The sequence below is a fragment of the Monodon monoceros genome, unplaced genomic scaffold (genome assembly GCF_005190385.1).
Source record: "Monodon monoceros isolate NGI ecotype Baffin Bay Population unplaced genomic scaffold, NGI_Narwhal_1 Super_Scaffold_7, whole genome shotgun sequence".
Lineage (NCBI taxonomy): Eukaryota > Metazoa > Chordata > Mammalia > Artiodactyla > Monodontidae > Monodon > Monodon monoceros.
Window position 1 is genome coordinate 15,070,116 of NW_021703784.1, and position 18,691 is coordinate 15,088,806.

Genomic DNA, 18,691 nt, shown 5'->3' on the forward strand with positions numbered 1-18,691 from the left:
AGATACTTGGGTACATTTCTGAACTCTTTTAATCCATTGATTGTGCTGTCTTTACTTGCTTCGATACTGTACAGCTTTAATTATTATAGCTTTATAGTACTTAAAGTATATTTGGAAGGCCAGCCTCAAACATTCTTAAATATAATACCAGTTTGGGAAGCACTGTAATCTCCTTTAGTAAAACTCCTTGCTCTCCCTTAGAAAACATTCATTTGACTTATGAAACATTTAATGCATTCTGAGAGCCTGCAAAGTAGAAATGATCTGGGAGTGTTACTTGTTGAAGAGCTTTTCTAGGATATGACATACGTCGTTCTGGCTTGACATCCTAAGTGTATTTTTTTTTTTTTTTTTTTTTTTGCGGTACGCGGGCCTTTCACTGTTGTGGCCTCTCCCGTTGCAGAGCACAGGCTCCGGACGCGCAGGCTCAGCGGCCATGGCTCACGGGCCCAGCCGCTCCGCGGCAGGTGGGATCTTCCTGGACCGGGGCACGAGCCCGTGTCCCCTGCGTCGGCAGGCGGACTCTCAACCGCTGCGCCACCAGGGAAGCCCCTAAGTGTCTTTTTTAAAAAAAAAACACCTCTCATTTTATAATCTTGGGTATCTCTAGAAAACATAACATTTTCCTCACAATCTTTTAATGCAGAATACAGAGAGAGAGGATAGGTGGCAGAAAAGGCATCAAGAAATTGCGCTGGCACCCAGCTGAAGTCAAAGCCCATAGTGAAACAGATACTACTTAAAAGTGCTATACAGAATTCAGTTTAGTGACCTTGATTTTTCACCTGTGCTTGACTTGTTTACCTCCTGTGGCGTGCAGTAAATCGATTCGGATATGACTTGGGCAAAGCCCAGGTAACATTGCTAAATAATCACTTCTTTTTCTTGAGCCTTCTTTTCTCTGTTAAACATTAGAAATTCTTACAGTCTGAAATTAGCATTCTCTTGGGATTTTCTGTCATGTCTGTCTCATGCAGGAACCAACTTTAGGGTCTTGTGAGTATTAAAGAAGTTTAAAGCAGAGAAACTTGATGTTTGGGGAACAGAGCTAATGGAACAGGGCATACCTATTGTGATAAGATCCTTGCTTTCTTTTCAGTTGGAACAGTATTCTAGGGTGTTTCAACGAAACTCTTAATTCTAAGTAACTGCTAATTTACATGTATATTTTCAGATGAGTACCCATTTTGTTAAAAAAAACCCAATGGTTTTGTCATACTCTCTCAGACTTTTTCTTAATAAGCCTAACCATGGACTTTAGTAGAATTAAAATAGAAAAATACTCAGAAAGGTTTGTTTACGGTCCCTAGTCTCCATCATGGAATTAAGTATCACTGAAAAATAACCCTGGAATAAAGTGTTTTTGTGTGGCAGGACCAGTTGACTTAACGTGATTCTTTCTTTTGCGAGTTTTCTGTTGGTGGAAAGTGGGCTTACTTTTTCTTTTAGTTGTATTCCTCATTTTTCTCAATGCTAGTCTTAACTGAGAGATTTTTAGGCAGTTAACTGTCCCAGCACACCAATAAGCACCTTGTTAATAGATGTTATCTCATGTTGATCAGTTACTCCTGAGATTTAACTGTGCTTGCAAAACACCTGTCTGTATTTGAGCTTTGCTAGGTGGCTGGCTTTTGTGTTTGACTGAAGATTTGTTCCGGAGAAAGCAAATAGCTGTTGGAAAAAGAGAGAAGGGAAAAGGAGTCAGCACATTTCTATATGCTTTCACTGAAGAGATTTCCTAATTAGAAAGCTTTTGGAGGCTTGACCTTTCTGCGCTAAAGTAACCCAGCATTTCGTTATGTATTGCATTGAGGTTTTGGAGCGCTGTGCCAGAAAAGTGAAAACCAAGGTTGAATGTGAAAGGAATTCAGAGGATGGAGCTCATAATCAACAGAGTGCTGCTTCATAGGCTAGGTCCAAAAATACCCTGTTTGTCATAGGACAGCAAGAATGGAGGTAGCACTTGCTGCTGTTTTGAGCAGTGTTTTAGCTCCTATGATATCATTCCAGCATGACTAAAGTCATGTTTAAGGCAGTGTTGTTTACAATTTAGGTTTGGGAGGATGTTGCCTTCATACATTTTATTTATCGCCCTGGAAGGGTTATTTTGCAAGGTTTGGAAGGAGTGTTTTTCTGCCAGATTAGAGGAAATTAACATAATCTACTCTTCTCTAAGTAGGGGGTGGTCTGCAGTAGAGTCATCTAACCAAAGAGACTCAAATTACTGATTTGCTTATATCCTGTGGTGAACCTTGAGTAATTAAGAGGAAGAACTCAGTCTTTGGTTCAGAAAAGTTAGCATTGGAATGATCCTTGACCAGGCTTGAAGGTGGAAAATGTTATGGTTCAGAGGGCCTTTCTAAGACTTGCAGTAGATCCCTTAAGACAGTAAGTTTTAAGAGTTTATAAATAGCATTGAGTGTGGAAATGCATAGCACATGGATACATGATTAGCAAGTCAGGAAGTCTGACTAGAAGGAATAAATTAACTCTGGTCACTTGATGGAATGAGATCATGGAAGGGAACATAGTTTGTTTTAGGTGGTGGTAAATTTGATGTTGAGGCTGGCCCAGGAAATGAATTGTCAGTTATGCTGTCATCCTCATTAATGGTCCATATTATTTCTCAGGTTTATAGTTGTATGAAGAGATGATTTTCCTACCCCCTCTAGGGGCTAGGGTTTCAAAAATTTTAAAGCTACAAAAGAATGAAATACAGAGAAAAGTTTTCTGTCTGCACATACCCCATGGCGATCCAGATCCCCTTCCTATATAGTCAGTATTATCAGTGTCATATATCCTGTGATGTTTTATGTGTTTATAAGTAAATGTGTGTATCTATTTACTGTACCCCCTCTTTTAAAACAAATTGTAGTAAATTATACTCACTGATCTGCATCTTTTTTCACTATTATATCTTAAGGATTATTACATGTAGCTATATAAGGAGCTTTCTAATTAAAAAAAATGCTATACAGTATTCCCATGAAAAGATGTATCATATATTTTTTTAGTTAGTCCCCTAGTAGATGACTATTTGAGTTATTTCTGATCCTTTGCTAATATAAATAATGCTAGAGGAGTTAAAAAATGTTAGGGTTTGGGCTTCCCTGGTGGCGCAGTGGTTGAGAGTCTGCCTGCTGATGCAGGGGACACGGGTTCGTGCCCCGGTCCGGGAAGATCCCACAAGCCGCGGAGCGGCTGGGTCCGTGAGCCATGGCCGCTGAGCCTGCGCGTCCGGAGCCTGTGCTCTGCAACGGTAGAGGCCACAACAGTGAGAGGCCCGTGTACCGCAAAAAAAAAAAAAAAAAAAAAAAAGTTAGGGTTTTATATTCAAAAGTAAATGTTGGAAAGCTACAGTAATCAAGACAGTGGCACAAAAACAGAAATATAGATCAATGGAACAGGATAGAAAGCCCAGAGATAAACCCACGCACTTATGGTCACGTTATCTTTGAGGCAAGAGTATACAGTGGAGAAAAGACAGCCTCTTCAATAAGTGGTGCTGGGAAAACTGGACAGCTACATGTAAAAGAATGAAATTAGAACACTTCCTAACACCATACACAAATATAAACTCAAAATGGATTAAAGACCTAAATGTAAGGCCACACACTATAAAAACTCTTATTAGAGGAAAACATAGGCAGAACACTCTGACATAAATTACAGCAAGATCCTATTTGACCCACCTCCTAGAGAAATGGAAATAAAAACAAAGATAAACACATGGGACCTAATGAGACTTAAAAGCTTTTGCACAGCAAAGGAAACAATAAAAAAAGATGAAGGCAACCCTCAGAATGGGAGAAAATATTTGCAAACAAAGCAACTGACAAAGGATTAATCTCCAAAATATACAAGCAGCTCGTGCAGCTCAATATCAAAAAAATGAACAACCCAATCCAAAAATGGGCAGAGACCTAAATAGACATTTCTCCAAAGAAGGTATACAGATTGCTAACAAACACGTGAAAAGATGCTCAACATCACTAATCATTAGAGAAATGCAAATCAAAACTATTAGGAGGTAACACCTCACACCGGTCAGAATGGCCATCAAAAAAATCTACAAACAATAAATGCTGGAGAGGGTGTGGAGAAAAGGGAACCCTCTTGCACTGTTGGTGGGAATGTAAATTGATACAGCCACTATGGAGAACAGTATGGAGGTTCCTTAAAAAACTAAAAGTAGGGCTTCCCTGGTGGTGCAGTGGTTGAGAGTCTGCCTGCCGATGCAGGGGACACGGGTTCGTGCCCCAGTCCGGGAAGATCCCACATGCCGCGGAGTGGCTGGGCCCGTGAGCCATGGCTGCTGAGCCTGCGCGTCCGGAGCCTGTGCTCCACAAGGGGAGAGGCCAAAACAGTGAGAGGCCCGCGTACCGCAAAAAAAAAAACTAAAAGTAGAACTACCATACGACCCAGCAATCCCACTACTGGGCATATACCCTGAGAAAACCATAATTCAAAATCATGTACCACAATGTTCATTGCAGCACTATTTACAATAGCCAGGACATGGAAGCAACCTAAGTGTCCATCAACAGATGAATGGCTAAAGAAGATGTGGCACATATATACAATGAAGTACTACTCAGCCAGAAAAATAAACGAAATTGAGTTATTTGTAGTGAGGTGGATGGACCTAGGGTCTGTCATACAGAGTGAAGTAAGTCAGAAAGAGATAAACAAATACTGTGTGCTAACACATATATATGGAATCTAAAAATAAATGGTTCTGAAGAACCTAGGGGCAGGACAGGAATAAAGACGCAGACTAGAGAATGGACTTAAGGACACCAGGAGGGGGAAGGGTAAGCTGGGACGAAGTGAGAGAGTAACGTTGACATGTATACGCTACCAAATGTAAAATAGATAGCTAGTGGGAAGCAGCCGCATAGCACAGGGAGTAGCACAGGGAGATCAGCTCGGTGCTTTGTGACCACCTAGAGGGGTGGGATAGGGAGGGTGGGAGGGAGGTGCAAGAGGGAGGGGGTATGGGTATATACATATGCATATAGCTGATTCACTTTGTTATACAGTAGAAACTAACACAACATAGTAAAGCAATTAGACTCCAATAAAGATGTTTTTAAAAAAAAAAAAAGTAAACGTTGGGACTTCCTTGGTGGTCCAGTGGTAAAGAATCCGCTTTCCAATGCAATCCAGTTTGATCCCCATGCACAACTACTGAGCTTGTGCGCCTCAATGAGAGAGCCCACGTGCCACAAATAGAGAGAGAAGACCCATACGCCACAACTAGAGAGAAGCCCACGCGCTGCAGCGAAAAATCCCTCATGCCTCAACGAAGATCCCGTGCGCCACAGCTAAGACCTGATCCAGTCAAAAAATGATAAAAAAAAAAGTAAATTTAAGTCATAACAGAAACTTGTTACAGTTATAATAATATCTTGGATCTCTATAACATATTCACAAACGTCTTATTTGAGCCTTACTGCGATCTTGTGAGGTAAGCACAGCATTTTACAAAGAAGAATAAATTTGACTAACAGAGGTCGAGGTAGAAGAACCAAGGTCTTTTAACTCTGATTTGAGTATCTTTCCACTTTTCCCAAACTAGAAATACTGTTGTGGGAATGTGGGGAAGTGCTGGTGGGATAATAAGATGAAATAAACCTGAGTGAGGCAAGCTTGTGAGAGAGAGAGATGTACCTGTCATTCTAGAAATCAGGATCTCGCTTACCAGGGGAGAGAAGAGCTGGCAATCAGCCTGTGACAGAGACAAAAAGGTTTTTAGGCATTGGCAGAACATGATGGGTTGGCTGCCTTCTTGGAGTATAGTAGCGGGGCAAACCAAAACATGGTCGTTCTTGAGAAACTGGATACTTTCAGAGTTTCCTAGAATAGACTGGGGGCAAAACTGGGCATTCAAAATTTGTTAAGGGAGTGCATGTAGCCTAAGGCCATGAAACAAATAGGCAATAGAGAAAACAGGATTTTCTAGAGGCTCCAGAGACAGGGAGGAGATGATAGCATGGCAAGGAGATGGCTGTAATGTCAGAGTCACTTTTGGCCCCAAGACTGATTAGTGGGAGGGAGCCTTTTTCCTCTAGACAGCAGATGAGATTATACAAGGGTAGGTAAGTCACCTCACAACTGGACTAGAGAGAGTGAGGCTGATAAAGGCTTTCATTATATAGTTAATAGTATTTGGAAACCTGAGTATAGGCCCGGTCACCAGCCTTCCATCATAATTACCATATGCTAAGTGCCTACTATGTTCTGGTTACTTCATATAATTTCATGCTTAATCTCTCAACAGCTTTGCAAAGAAACTGTTGTTATACCTAGTTTCCATAGAGGAAACTGAGATTCAGTTTGGTAACTTGTTCAAGGTCACAAATCTTTTAAGTGGTAGAGCTGAGATTTTATAAGTAGGTCAGTATGACTCCAGGGCTCTTGTTATTTCCATCTTACCAGGTGTTAGGCACCCAAATTGAACAGTGAAATTTTAAATAACCAGAATTCTATCACTGTCATTTATAACAGTGTTAATCTATAAGCAGACAGCTTGCCTTTTTCTCATGATTTGGGCTGGAAGAGTAGAAGGAATGCTAAGGAAAATGACTGGAGATGCTAACAGCTGGCCACACTCACTCTGAATATGCATATAATTTAAATGAAAGTAATACACTTACCATGCATATGTAGCTTTATGATGAATTCTCCAAGGTCCCCTTCCCTCATTAGATTGAAGTTCCTAAAGTCCTTCTATATAGAGATTATATAGCTGCCACTGAAGACCGTAGCTGGTGGTAGCCAGGACCTGGAACATTTCTTGGGGGGAAATGTCTGGGGAATTCATATTCACTGAGTATATGCCATAATCATGAATACTCCTCCCATTGTGTAGTCTGAGGAGGTAAGAATTTCCTTGACTTCACAAATTTTGGCTTACAGGCTGAAGACCCTACTAGATTTTACCGCCCTCAATTCTTTAGCATTATCCTGCAAAATATTGGAGAATACTATTGGATAATACTTTTGATGTACTTCCAAGGACCACTGTAGGGGGTGTTAATATGGGAGGTTGACATTATGGTGAAATAACCGCTTGGAAGCTGTGATTCAGCATTAGTCACTGGCTTTTATGCTAGATTGCACTCAGCCGTCTCTTGCTTTAATTGTGGTGAGTCTCAGGCATTTGATTAAACAACCACCAAAGAGACTGACCTTAGTGATAACCCAGTCACATTTCCAGATAGTAAAAATATTCAGGAAAAGAATTACTCATCTTAGGGCTTCCCTGGTGGTGCAGTGGTTGAGAGTCCGCCTGCCGATGCAGGGGATACGGGTTCGTGCCCCGGTCCGGGAAGATCCCACATACCGCGGAGCGGGTGGGCCCGTGAGCCATGGCCGCTGAGCCTGTGCGTCCGGAGCCTGTGCTCCACAACGGGAGAGGCCACAACAGTGAGAGGCCCGCGTACCGCAAAAAACAAAAACAAAGAATTACTCATCTTTACCAGCAAATGGTATTAGTTCACCTCTGGGGAAATGTTAGCACAGTTTCTAGGTTATGCCCAATAATATTACAAAGATGAATGACCATTTTAGGAAAAATGGCCATTTATACTTTTTGTTAGTGTTCCTGAAAAGTGGAAACATAACTGTGCTTTCTGGACATATTCATTTTAGTACTTAATATGGCAGCAGTTTTATATCTCTTTGGCTGACTTTTAAAACTATGGATAGGCTGGGTTCATTTTACCTGTTTTACCTAATTTCTCACCATTCTGTGTTTCCTTACTGCCTCATGAAATTGCCATGTTTAATCTTTCATTTAAAAAAAAAAACTCTTTCAACTATACTCCAGTAAAAAATAATTTAAAAAAACCCTCTTATCTGGAATGCCTATTCTTTTTCTTCCCCCTTCTTTCTTTTCTTTTTTTCCCCTCTACCTTTCGTCCTTCTATTTGTCCTTCTATTTATCCACAAATATTTGAGGGTCGCCTGTGTTCTAGGCTGTGTGCCGGGCATTAGGATGGAGTGGTGAAAGAGGCATGGTCTCCACCCTCAGGGGCTTACAGTGTGTCCTAGTGTTACTGATTCCTACTGTGTTCTGCCTTCAAGGTTCAGCTCTTCTGACCGTCACATAATTCTCTTTGACTTCTTTAGCCTTTGCTGACCCCTTCCATGAGCTCCACTGCTTTAAATGTGCTTTGCACAACTTAGTGCTTATTGATATACCTTAGTCTCATTTTACCAGAGTGTAGGTTCCTTAAAGACAGAGACTGCCATGTTGTTTTTTGTCCTCCACAATGCTGAGTCCAAGCGAGTGGGTAATAAAAGGGTTTTGATTCATCCTGCCCTGCTGAATGTCCAAGTTACTAGCTCTTAGGGTTTAGAAGTAGTTGTGAAGATTATGCTTTCTTTTTCTCTTCTCTTCTAGTTGTTTTCCTAACATTTGCTATCTGCTTCTATTAATATGTGTTCACAATGAATGAAAATAACCCCACTGATTCACTGTCTGCATTTATATTATTTTCTAATGAAGGGTTTTTTTTTTTTTGAGCTGATGATTACATAGCTTCTTACCTGGTTCCCTTTGTGACTAGTGAGGGATGAATTTCATGGCTAAGGAAGAGAGCCAACCCAATGTTGATCTCTCAGCGTTGTACCTGTAATCTTTTGGGCTTAAATGCCTTACCTACTGTGCCTTAGTTCATGAATTGTTAAGAGTAACTCACTTAAAATGGGAAGCTGACAATGTAAGAACTTAAAATTGAGCTCCTCAGAGAGATTCATAGAAATGGAAAGATAATCGTTTAATGGGGCTACATTATTTATATTTATATGATGTTAGAGTTCAAAACTCTTTAGAGTAGTAAATGAAATGGGCAGCTTAACTGTGAAGGAAGGAGGCTGTGTCATTGGATTAAATGTTTTCCTGAATGTGGTAAGAGCTCTGAGGTAATGGTAGACTTCAGTATCGGGACTGAGAATAGATGTTTTCTTGATTAAGAAGGAGAGTAGTAGGTACTGGGAAAAGGAAATGCTCTTCTGCATACACCTAAAAATTAAGAGAGGTAGGATATGAAATTGAAGGAGTGGAAGGCCATGGAGCAGGAGAAAAGAAACCGTTTTTCCTCCTGAAGTAATCTGAGATCCTGACTTGAACAAACCAATTGATAAAAAAGTTATTATATGAGAATGAGGATATTTGAACATTGACTAGATATTTGATGTTAAGGAATTATTATTATCTTTTTAGATAGAGTAATAATATTGTGGTCATATTCAAAAGAAAAAGTACTTAGCTTTTAGAAGTACATACTGATGTAATGTAGATGACATAATATGGTATCTGGGATCTGCTGGGGAGAGGAAGAAGTGGTCAGGAGTACAGGTACAAATGGCTCTGTGTTTATCATTGTCGTAGATGGCTCATGGGTACAGGAGGTGCACTATACAGTTTCTTTCTACTTTTGTGTATATTTGAAAGTTCCCATAATAATAAAAACTAAAAAAAAAGAAAAAAGCAAAACACTGAAACCCACAGAAAAACAAAAAGCCCAACAACTTAGGTATAGAATTGTCAAACCTACACTTCTGCCTTCTTCCAACTTCACTCCAGGTGGGGCAAGTAAAACCATAGATTCTTGCTGATGTTGCCAAAATGGAATGTGGTTTAGATTTCCATCCCCTCAAGTTGGTAATCTGTCTGTAATACAGCATCATCGAGAAAGCAACAAGCTCTACTTTCTGTCTTCCCAACAGTGTGGTACATTACAACAGGGTAGAAGTCATACTATGCATCTCTAAGGCTCTTCCTTTCTGTAGGTGAAGAAATAAGATTTAAAAGGCAATACATAATTAGAGAATAGGAAACTATGGTTTAAAATTAAATGCCATGTTTTATAGTGCTGAGTAAGCACTAGAAATTAAGAAAAAGGAAAGAACATTTTTGGTTACGGATAAGCAGTTTTTGTTTTGTTTCTTTACCATTAAAAAAAAATTGCATTATAGTCAATTTACAATATCATGTTAGTTTCCGGTGTACAGCACAGTGATTCAGTTATACATATATATGTATGTATATATATTCTTTTTCAGATTCTCTTCCCTTATAGGTTATTACAGAATATTGAGTATAGTTCCCTGTGCTACAGTAGGTCCTTGTTGTATATACTAGTGTGTATATGTTAATTCCAACCCCCTAATTTATCCTTCCCCCCAGGGATAAGGAGGTTTTATTAGGCCAGTGGTCTTTGGGGTCACCTCTAAACAAAGTATAGGAGTTGGATTGCTGACAGAAGTATGGGGACAGCATGTCCAGGGAGAGAAAATACTACGTTTGGGAGAAGTAGATGAATTTGGATTGATACAAGATGTTTTAGATAGATGGGATTGGGTCAGTTCATAAAGGACATGAATTTTTAGCTGAGGCATTTGGGCTTGCCTTTATAGGCTATAGGGAGACATTTTGGGTTGGAGAGCCAGTTTTGACTCTTAAGATACCCAATTATTAATTTGATTTGATGATAATGTAGTATATTCTTAGTTGCATGCTTTTGCATGGAGAATATAACTTTCCTGTATAACTTAAACTTTTTTCACATAAATTATTTCTGCAGTGTCTCAAAAGGGCTATTCAGGGACCATAATTAATATTTCTGTTTCAAAAAGGAGAGGGACACTGAGGTGCTCAGAGTTAATGCCCTTAATAAATGTGAGCCAGTGGCAGATCTGGGTTCAGATCAGATATCTTGGGTACTGAGCTCCTTCTACTCCCTTTGCTTAATTAAAGGTAATTGTTTTCTGTGTAACTGGTATTCTTTTCTATTTGAGATGTGTAGTACATATAGGTAATGTTGACTTCAAGCATTTTCTGCCTTTTCTCACCCCACCTTCTTCTTGGGAATATATATTTTTCTTTGCCCTTAAATTTTTTTTTTAACTAATTATTTTTATTTTTGGCTGCGTTGGGTCTTCGTAGCTGCGCGCAGGCTTTCTCTAGTTGTGGCGAGCAGGGGCTACTCTTCGTTGTGGTGCGCAGGCTTCTCATTGCAGTGGCTTATCTTGTTGTGGAGCACGGGCTCTAGGCACGCGGGCTTCAGTAGTTGTGGCGCACGGGCTTAGTTGCTCCATGGCATGTGGGATCTTCCCAGATCAGGGATCGAACCCGTGTCCCCTGAATTGGCAGGCGGATTCTCAACCACCATGCCACCAGGGAAGTGCTGTAAGTTTTTTTTTCTTTCTTTAGTGCCCTGTGGAATGCAGGATCCTAGTTCCCCAACCAGGTATCAAACCCGTGCCCCCTGCAGTGGCAGTGTGGAGTCCCAACCACTGGACCGCCAGGGAATTCCCAACTCTTAATTTTTTTTTTTTAAGTTTATTTTTTTTTTTGATGTGGACCATTTTTAAAGTCTTTATTGAATTTGTTACAGCATTGCTTCTGTTTTATGTTTTTTGGCTTTTTGGCCACAAGGCATGTGGGATCTTGGCTCCCTGACCAGGGATCGAACCCGCATCCCCTGCATTGGAAGGCGAAGTCCCAACCACTGGACTGCCAGGGAAGTCCCTCCCAGCCCTTAATTTTTTTTTTTTTTTTTTTTTTTGTGCAGTACACGAGCCTCTCAGTGTTGTGGCCTTTCCCGTTGCGGAGCACAGGCTCCGGACACACAGGCTCAGCGGCCATGGCTCACGGGCCTCGCCACTCCGCGGCATGTGGGATCTTCCCGGACCGGGGCACGAACCCGTGTCCCCTGCATTGGCAGGCGGACTCTCAACCACTGCGCCACCAGGGAAGCCCCCAGCCCTTAATTTTTAAAAGTGGTTCTAGCCAGGATTTTTTAGCAGATCAGGACCCATCACTTTGTTTATCCTCTGTCCTGTCTGTTTGTTTGGTGGTAGTTGTTTCATTGCCATTGATAAATCTGCCCAGTGTAATGTTATGCCCCTACCTTATGCTTCTGATTGCTACCACTATGTATCTTGCTTTTAATATTCTTAATCAACTTGATTGATGTATAATTTACGTTCAGTAAAATTGAACCATTTTAGATATACGTTTTGCATTTTGACAGATATACTCACTCAAATAATGGTCACATAATCAAGATATAAGAACTTTTCTGTTATCCCCAGAAGTTCCTTTACTGCCCTTTGCATTCATTCCCACCCCTCTTTACCCCCAGAAATTCACTGATTTGCTGTCCATAGGTTAGCTTTGCCTTTTCTGGAATTTCATGTAAACAGCCTTATCCAGGATGTACTCTTCTTTCATCAGCATCCTGTGTTTAGGATCATTCATTGTTGTTGCCTGTATCAGTAGTTTGTTAGTTTTTTTTGCTGAGTGGTATATGGGAGTACTGTTACATTGTAAGGATATAACAGGATTTGTTTATCCATTCGTCAGTTGAACACTTGAATTGTTTCCAGTTTTCGGCTATAGTGAATAAAGCTGCTATGAACTTGTGAAACTTTTGGTAGACTTATGTTTTAATTTCTCTTGCGTAAATACCTTGGAGTGGAATGGCTGGATCCTTTGATTAGTAGGTGTGTGTTGAACTTTTTAAGAAACTGCCAGATGTCTTCCAAAGTGGCTGTACTGTCTTACGTTCTGTCTAGCAGTGTGTGAGCGTTCCTGTTGCTCTTTATCCTCACCAACACTAGTGTGATAAAATTTTAGCCATTACCATTCTAATCAGTGTGTAGTGCTATCTTGTGGTTTTAATTTACATTTTCCTGATAACTAATGATACTGACATCTTTTCATGTACTTATTTGCTAGCTGTTTATCTTCTTTGGTGAAGTACTCGTTCAGATCTTTTGCCTATTTAAAAAAATTGGGTTGTTTGTTTTCTTAATGTAGAGTTTCAAGAATTCTTTATTATTCTGGAAACAAGTGCTTTATCAGATAAATGCTTTGCAGAGATTTTCTTCGTTTCTTTGATTTATCTTTTCATCCTCTTAACAGTGTCTTTTATTTATTATTTTATTTAAAAAAAAATTTATTGGAGTATAGTTGATTTACAATGTTGTGTTAGTTTCAGGTGTACAGCAAACTGAATCAGTTATACATATATCAACAGTGTCTTTCAGGAGCAAGAGTTTTTATTTTGAATTCCGGTTTATCCATTTTTCTCTTATGAATTGTGCTTTTGGTATCATATCTAAGAAATCCTTGCTGTTAACCCATAACACAAGCACATGCAAACTGTCTTCCAGCTACTTCTCAGGTACTTGGGGCAATGGCAATGTGTTGTTTACTGATCATCAGATTTTAATAATATTTGAAAGATAAATAATTTGTGTGGATAATACCCGTCCATATCTAACATGGTTTATAGAAAAATCATGTCTTCTATTGAAGACCAGACTCCCTCCTTGGTGTAAAGATGTCAGGGATCTTAGATTGATAGAAGTTTAAAAAAATCAATCAATCAGTCTTAGCTCAGGGGATAAACTTTATTAAAATCAATTTATGAAGATTTAAAAAAAAATTGAAGATAACTGAAGAAAGGTGCTAGATTTGTGTGAAAATAGCCATTTATAGTTATAACAGATACATCAATTTTGTTAAACTCCTTTACATAGAATAGTTTATCTTACAGCATACTTAAGTTTCCATGCTCTCAAATGAAATATAGTGTAAGGTTTAAAATTTGTTTTCATGAATTATTTTCAAAAGTTTATGGGTTGTCTGATTTGCTGCACGAAAAATGGAAAATTCATTTCATTCATTAATGAGATGTATTATTTAGTGTGATTATTTTTATTTTACTGTTTTAAGTAGCTGTTAAAGTTAAAAATTTAGTCTTCATTTTCTCCTTTCAGTTTTTAAAGTAATAAAGTAGTTCGGGGTTTATCAGAGCAGGGCAAGAAGTCAAGCCACATTCCATTTTATGTGCGTTAGAGATGCATATATATGGAATCTAAAAAAAAAAAAACGGTACTGATGAACCTAGTGGCAGGGCAGGAATAAAGATGGAGATAACGGACTTGAGGACATGGTGGGGAAAGGGAAGCTGGGACGATGTGAGAGAGTAGCACTGACATATATACACTACCAAGTGTAAAATGGATGGCTAGTGGGAAGCTGCTGCATAGCACAGGGAGATCAGCTCGGTGCTTTGTGACCACCTAGAGGGGTGGGATAGGGAGGATGGGAGGGAGGCTCAAGAGGGAGGGGATATGGGGACATGTGTATACGTATAGCTGATTCACTTTGTTGTACAGCAGAAACTAACACAACATTGTAAAGCAATTATACTCCAATAAAGATGTGAAAAAAAAATCGTTAGAGACAAATTATTTTCTATGGGATCTATTCCTGATTTCTCTCTAGCACAAGATTTTTAGCAATTAAAAGTCAAATGCAGTTAAGATCTACTACTTAACTTTACTATTTTGAGTGTTTCAAGAGAACTCAATTTGTAGGCCATTTAGTTACTAATTACCCTGCCTTTTCTGCAGAAAGAGCTTAAGTTGAAGTTCTGTTTTAAGGTGCCTTTTCCAAAAGGAGCTGTTGTAGGTGTAAGAGTAGACCAGTCAAGATCTGGGTAGCAGCCAATAATTGTAAGTACACAGTCTGATAAGATAACATGCCAAATTGTATTGTTCATCCTAATTTGTGGCAGTGTTTATCAGTAGAAAAGAAATGTGAATGATGGTTAAACACTAAACTACCACTGAAGGTCAAATGCCTGGTAGATGAATTGGAGGAAGGGTAAACCAGTCTCTATTATCCGGTTTTGAGAGTCAGTAATCTCAAAAAATAAAGAAAAAGGAGTTAAGAAAGGGAGGCAATAAATAGTAGGGCTGTTTTCATTTAACATGTCTTTAGGAGATAATTACAAAGACGTAGGTTTATGTAACTTTTAGTGTTTGTCTGATGATAATGAAGTATGTTATAAATTGGATAAAACAAGCACTCTGCGTTGTTTAAAATTCTTTCCTTGGCAGTTACTGACAAATTACACTTGAGAGCAAGCTTAGGAGCTTGTTCAGGACAGGAGCAAGTCCAACATTAAAAATACTGAGGGATTTTGACCTTAGTTTTGGGTCTTTTTTCTCTCGACCAGTGTATGAATTTTAATGCTGTATTCTTCCAGGCACATTTTTTCCTAGATCTTTCTGATAATATGCTCATTGGTGTATGATAAAGTTATCAGTGTACCTGAAGAGGGTTTTTTTGTTTTGTTTTTCCTGGAGTAGAGTGTGCCATTTCTAACATTACTGACAAGGTTTGTCTTTCTCTTTTAAGTGAGGAATCTTAAGAAACTTCACTGAGAACTTAAGAGCTTAAAACTTGGGTATGCTCTCCTCCTGATAATCTTTTTACTCACATCTTTATTGGTAAGTCAGGCCAGAGGGATTGTTTACCTTTTGAACAAGGGAAGCTAGGCCCTGCAGTTTGTTTTGGTTGCAGATATCCTGGCAGCTGAATTTAGATTGAGCAGGGGGTACTGCCATGCTCAGTGGTTCTGACTCTGGCCGCTCTAGAAACCAAGATACTGTGCCTGTGACATAAATGGTGAAAGGTAATGAATCTTTGCTTTGCTTTGTGGAAAATTTCCAACCTCACTAATTTAAGGTTTCATCGTGGTTATGGTCACATCTTCTGAGACATGGATGCTGATTATTTTAGCTTAAACTTGTTTGAGCGACAGTGTTAGGGAAAGGGGAGGGTGCTGAATTCCAACAACTGGTAGTTTTATTTATTTATTAAATTCAGGTCTAATGATGCGAAGAATAGGCAAATCTACATGTAATACATTTTGTTAAGTATAAGTAGTCATATAATCCATGAGAGCAGCTAAAAATTTCTAAGTGCATTATAGGAAACTAGTGAAGCTAATTTCTGTTTCATCCAGAGCAAAAGAATGTAATATTCTAATTTCAGCAAAAGACAACTTTTTAAAACAAACAGACTTGAACCACTTTATGTGTTTTTCAATATGTAAGATTTTTTTCATCTTGTCTCATGTTTTACTTCTTAGTCATTTACTTCCAGTAGTTTTCAAATTGGTTGAGGGAATGAACGTGGTAGCCGAGTTCCCTCTATACAAGATTTTCCTGCTGTGTGTGTGAACCACTTTTTCTGGAAGAACCCTTCCACTGGCAGTCTTCTCAAGGGCATGTACTTTTTCCACACTTAGCGATTTGGGGGCTGAAGCCTGTGTTTAGTCAGAGGTGACAAATGGCTCAAAAAACTTTTTTTTCCAGTTTAGTGAGAAATGATTCAGAATTGAAACTGAAGTGGATATGGAGTTACTTGCAGTTACCCTTAAACAGTTGCTGTCTGTTACTGTTAGGCATATTTTGGACATGTGGGTTCCATATCAATATTTTGTGTTATGTTGCTAAATTTCTTGTCTGGTTTAGACACTTCTCTTTTGAAGTTAGGTTGGAACCGGCTTTGAACAGAGGGCCACTTGAAATTGAATACAGTGGCCCATTTGGTGAGGACAAAAAGTTGGCATATTTTTAGTTAAGAATTCTTAGGAAATTTTTGATAATGTGAAGATATATTTTCCAAATGTCATACGACTTTGAGGTTAAGTAGTTGTTGGGAAGACCAGGAAGCTTGTGATTCCTACTGAAAATATTAGCCTTTTACACTAAAACTATCAGTATTTTTTCTTTTATAATTAAACAAAGGTAAGTTAAAAAAAAAGCATGTACATTGTAAAAAGTTCAATCTATGTAGAAATATTTTTTTTTAAATAAATGTTTTTATTTTTGGGTGCGTTGTGTCTGCGTTGCTGCACATGGGCTTTCTCTAGTTGTGGCTAGCGGGGGCTACTCTTCGTTGCGGTGCATGGGCTTCTCATTGCTGTGGCTTCTGTTGTTGTGGAGTACGGACTCTAGGCACACGGGCTTTAGTAGTTGTGGCTCGCGGGCTCTAGAGAACAGGCTCAGTAGTTGTGGTGCACGGGTTTAGTTGCTCCGCGGCATGTGGGATCTTCCCGGACCAGGGCTCCAACCTGTGTCCCCTGCATTGGCAGGCAGATTCTTAACCACTGAGCCACCAGGGAAGCCCCTATGTAGAAATTTATAAAGAAAAAGACAGTCCCACATTCCCACATTTTGCTCTCTAGAGGTAACTTCTATTAACAGTTTGGTATATGTTCTTCCATACCTTTTCCTGTGTACATACAAACACTTGTAGGTAAATTTTGGGGCGTTTATTTTATTTTGTTGTACTGTAGCTTTCGTAACTCCCTTTGCATATGATACCTACTTTATTCCCCCACCCCCATTTTTTTCTGTTAGCTTTTGAAAGACTGTTGTTTGTTTCCTTATTCATATATAGGACCTTTAAAAAATCATATTATGGTTATTAATCCTTTGTTACATATGGTGTATTTTCTTTCCGCATATCATTTATCTTAAGTTTTAACTTTTGTGGTATTTTTTGTCATATAAAAGTGTTTTAAAAAACTGTAGTTCTAGTATGACTTCAGGGTTTTATGGTATGCTTAGGAATGTAGATACCTACGTGAGCATTTAAAATATCCTGTATTTTCTTCTGGTGTTTTGTAAATTTATTTTTAATATTTAGGTTTTTCAATATAGTGTGAGATAAGGATCTAACTTAAACTACTAGGACAACTGGCTATCAATATTTTTTATCATTTACTACCTACATGTTTGAAATGGTCTTGTTAACATATACTTTTAATAAAGGGTACTGTGTACCTGTACTACATGTTTTAACTACTGTCACTTTAGCATATATTTCAAAATTCATTAGTTATTACAGTTGAGTCACTCTGTTTTTTAGACGGTCATAATCATCAGCAAGTGACCATTTGGATTCTTCCAGTACGTGTGCTCCTTTTCTAGTGACACTGTTGAAGAACAGTTGTGATGCTAGTAGTACCACCTGACCCAGCACTTCTTAACCTTATATGCACAGAAATTACCTGGGGGATCTTATTAAGAAGCAGATTCAGTAAATCTGGGCATGCCTGAGAGTCTGCATTTCTGACAAGCCCGCAGGTAATGTTGATTTACAAGCTTATAGACCTTATTTTGAGTAACAGGGAGCTAATATTTATTGAACACTTAATTTATTCCGGTCACTAGTCTAAGTGCTGTACATGTATGGACTCTTCTTAACTCCGTGATGATGAGCATCCCCAATTTACCAGTGAAGAAACTGAGACTTATTGCCCAAAGTGACACAGCCAGTAAGTGGAAGAGCCAGATCCAGCTCAAGCAGTTTGCACCCTGAACCTCTTGGATATATTTCTTCACCAGTAGCAGACATGATTTTCTCTCGTGTGACTCACATGGTAATGCCCTTAGTGTAGTTTTAGTTTTTAATTAATAGACTTTATTTTTTGGAACAGTTTTAGGTTTACAGAAAAATTGAGCAGAATATAGAGAATTTCCATATACCTCCTTACCTTCCCTCTCCCCTAATATTCGCATCTTGCACTAGTGTGGTACATTTGTTATAACTAATGAGCGAATATTGATACATTATTTTAAACTAAAGTCCATAGTTTACATTAGGGTCCACATTTTATCTTGTACATTCTATGGATTTGGACCTATGTCTAATGTCACGTATCTACGATTATGGTATCACACAGAATACTTTCACTGCCCTAAAACTACCCCACGCTCTAGTTATTCATTCCTCCCTCCCCCACCCCCGCTCCCTGGCAAACACTGGCCTTTTTACTGGCTCCATAATTTTGCCTTTTCCAGATTT

The 18,691-nt window shown here is 39.0% G+C and overlaps 1 protein-coding gene across 4 annotated transcripts in view; it reads left to right on the top strand.

The window, feature by feature from the left end:
- SIK3 (SIK family kinase 3) overlaps positions 1-18,691 on the top strand; it is a 290,388-nt gene that overhangs the window by 66,479 nt on the left and 205,218 nt on the right. The window lies entirely within an intron of this gene.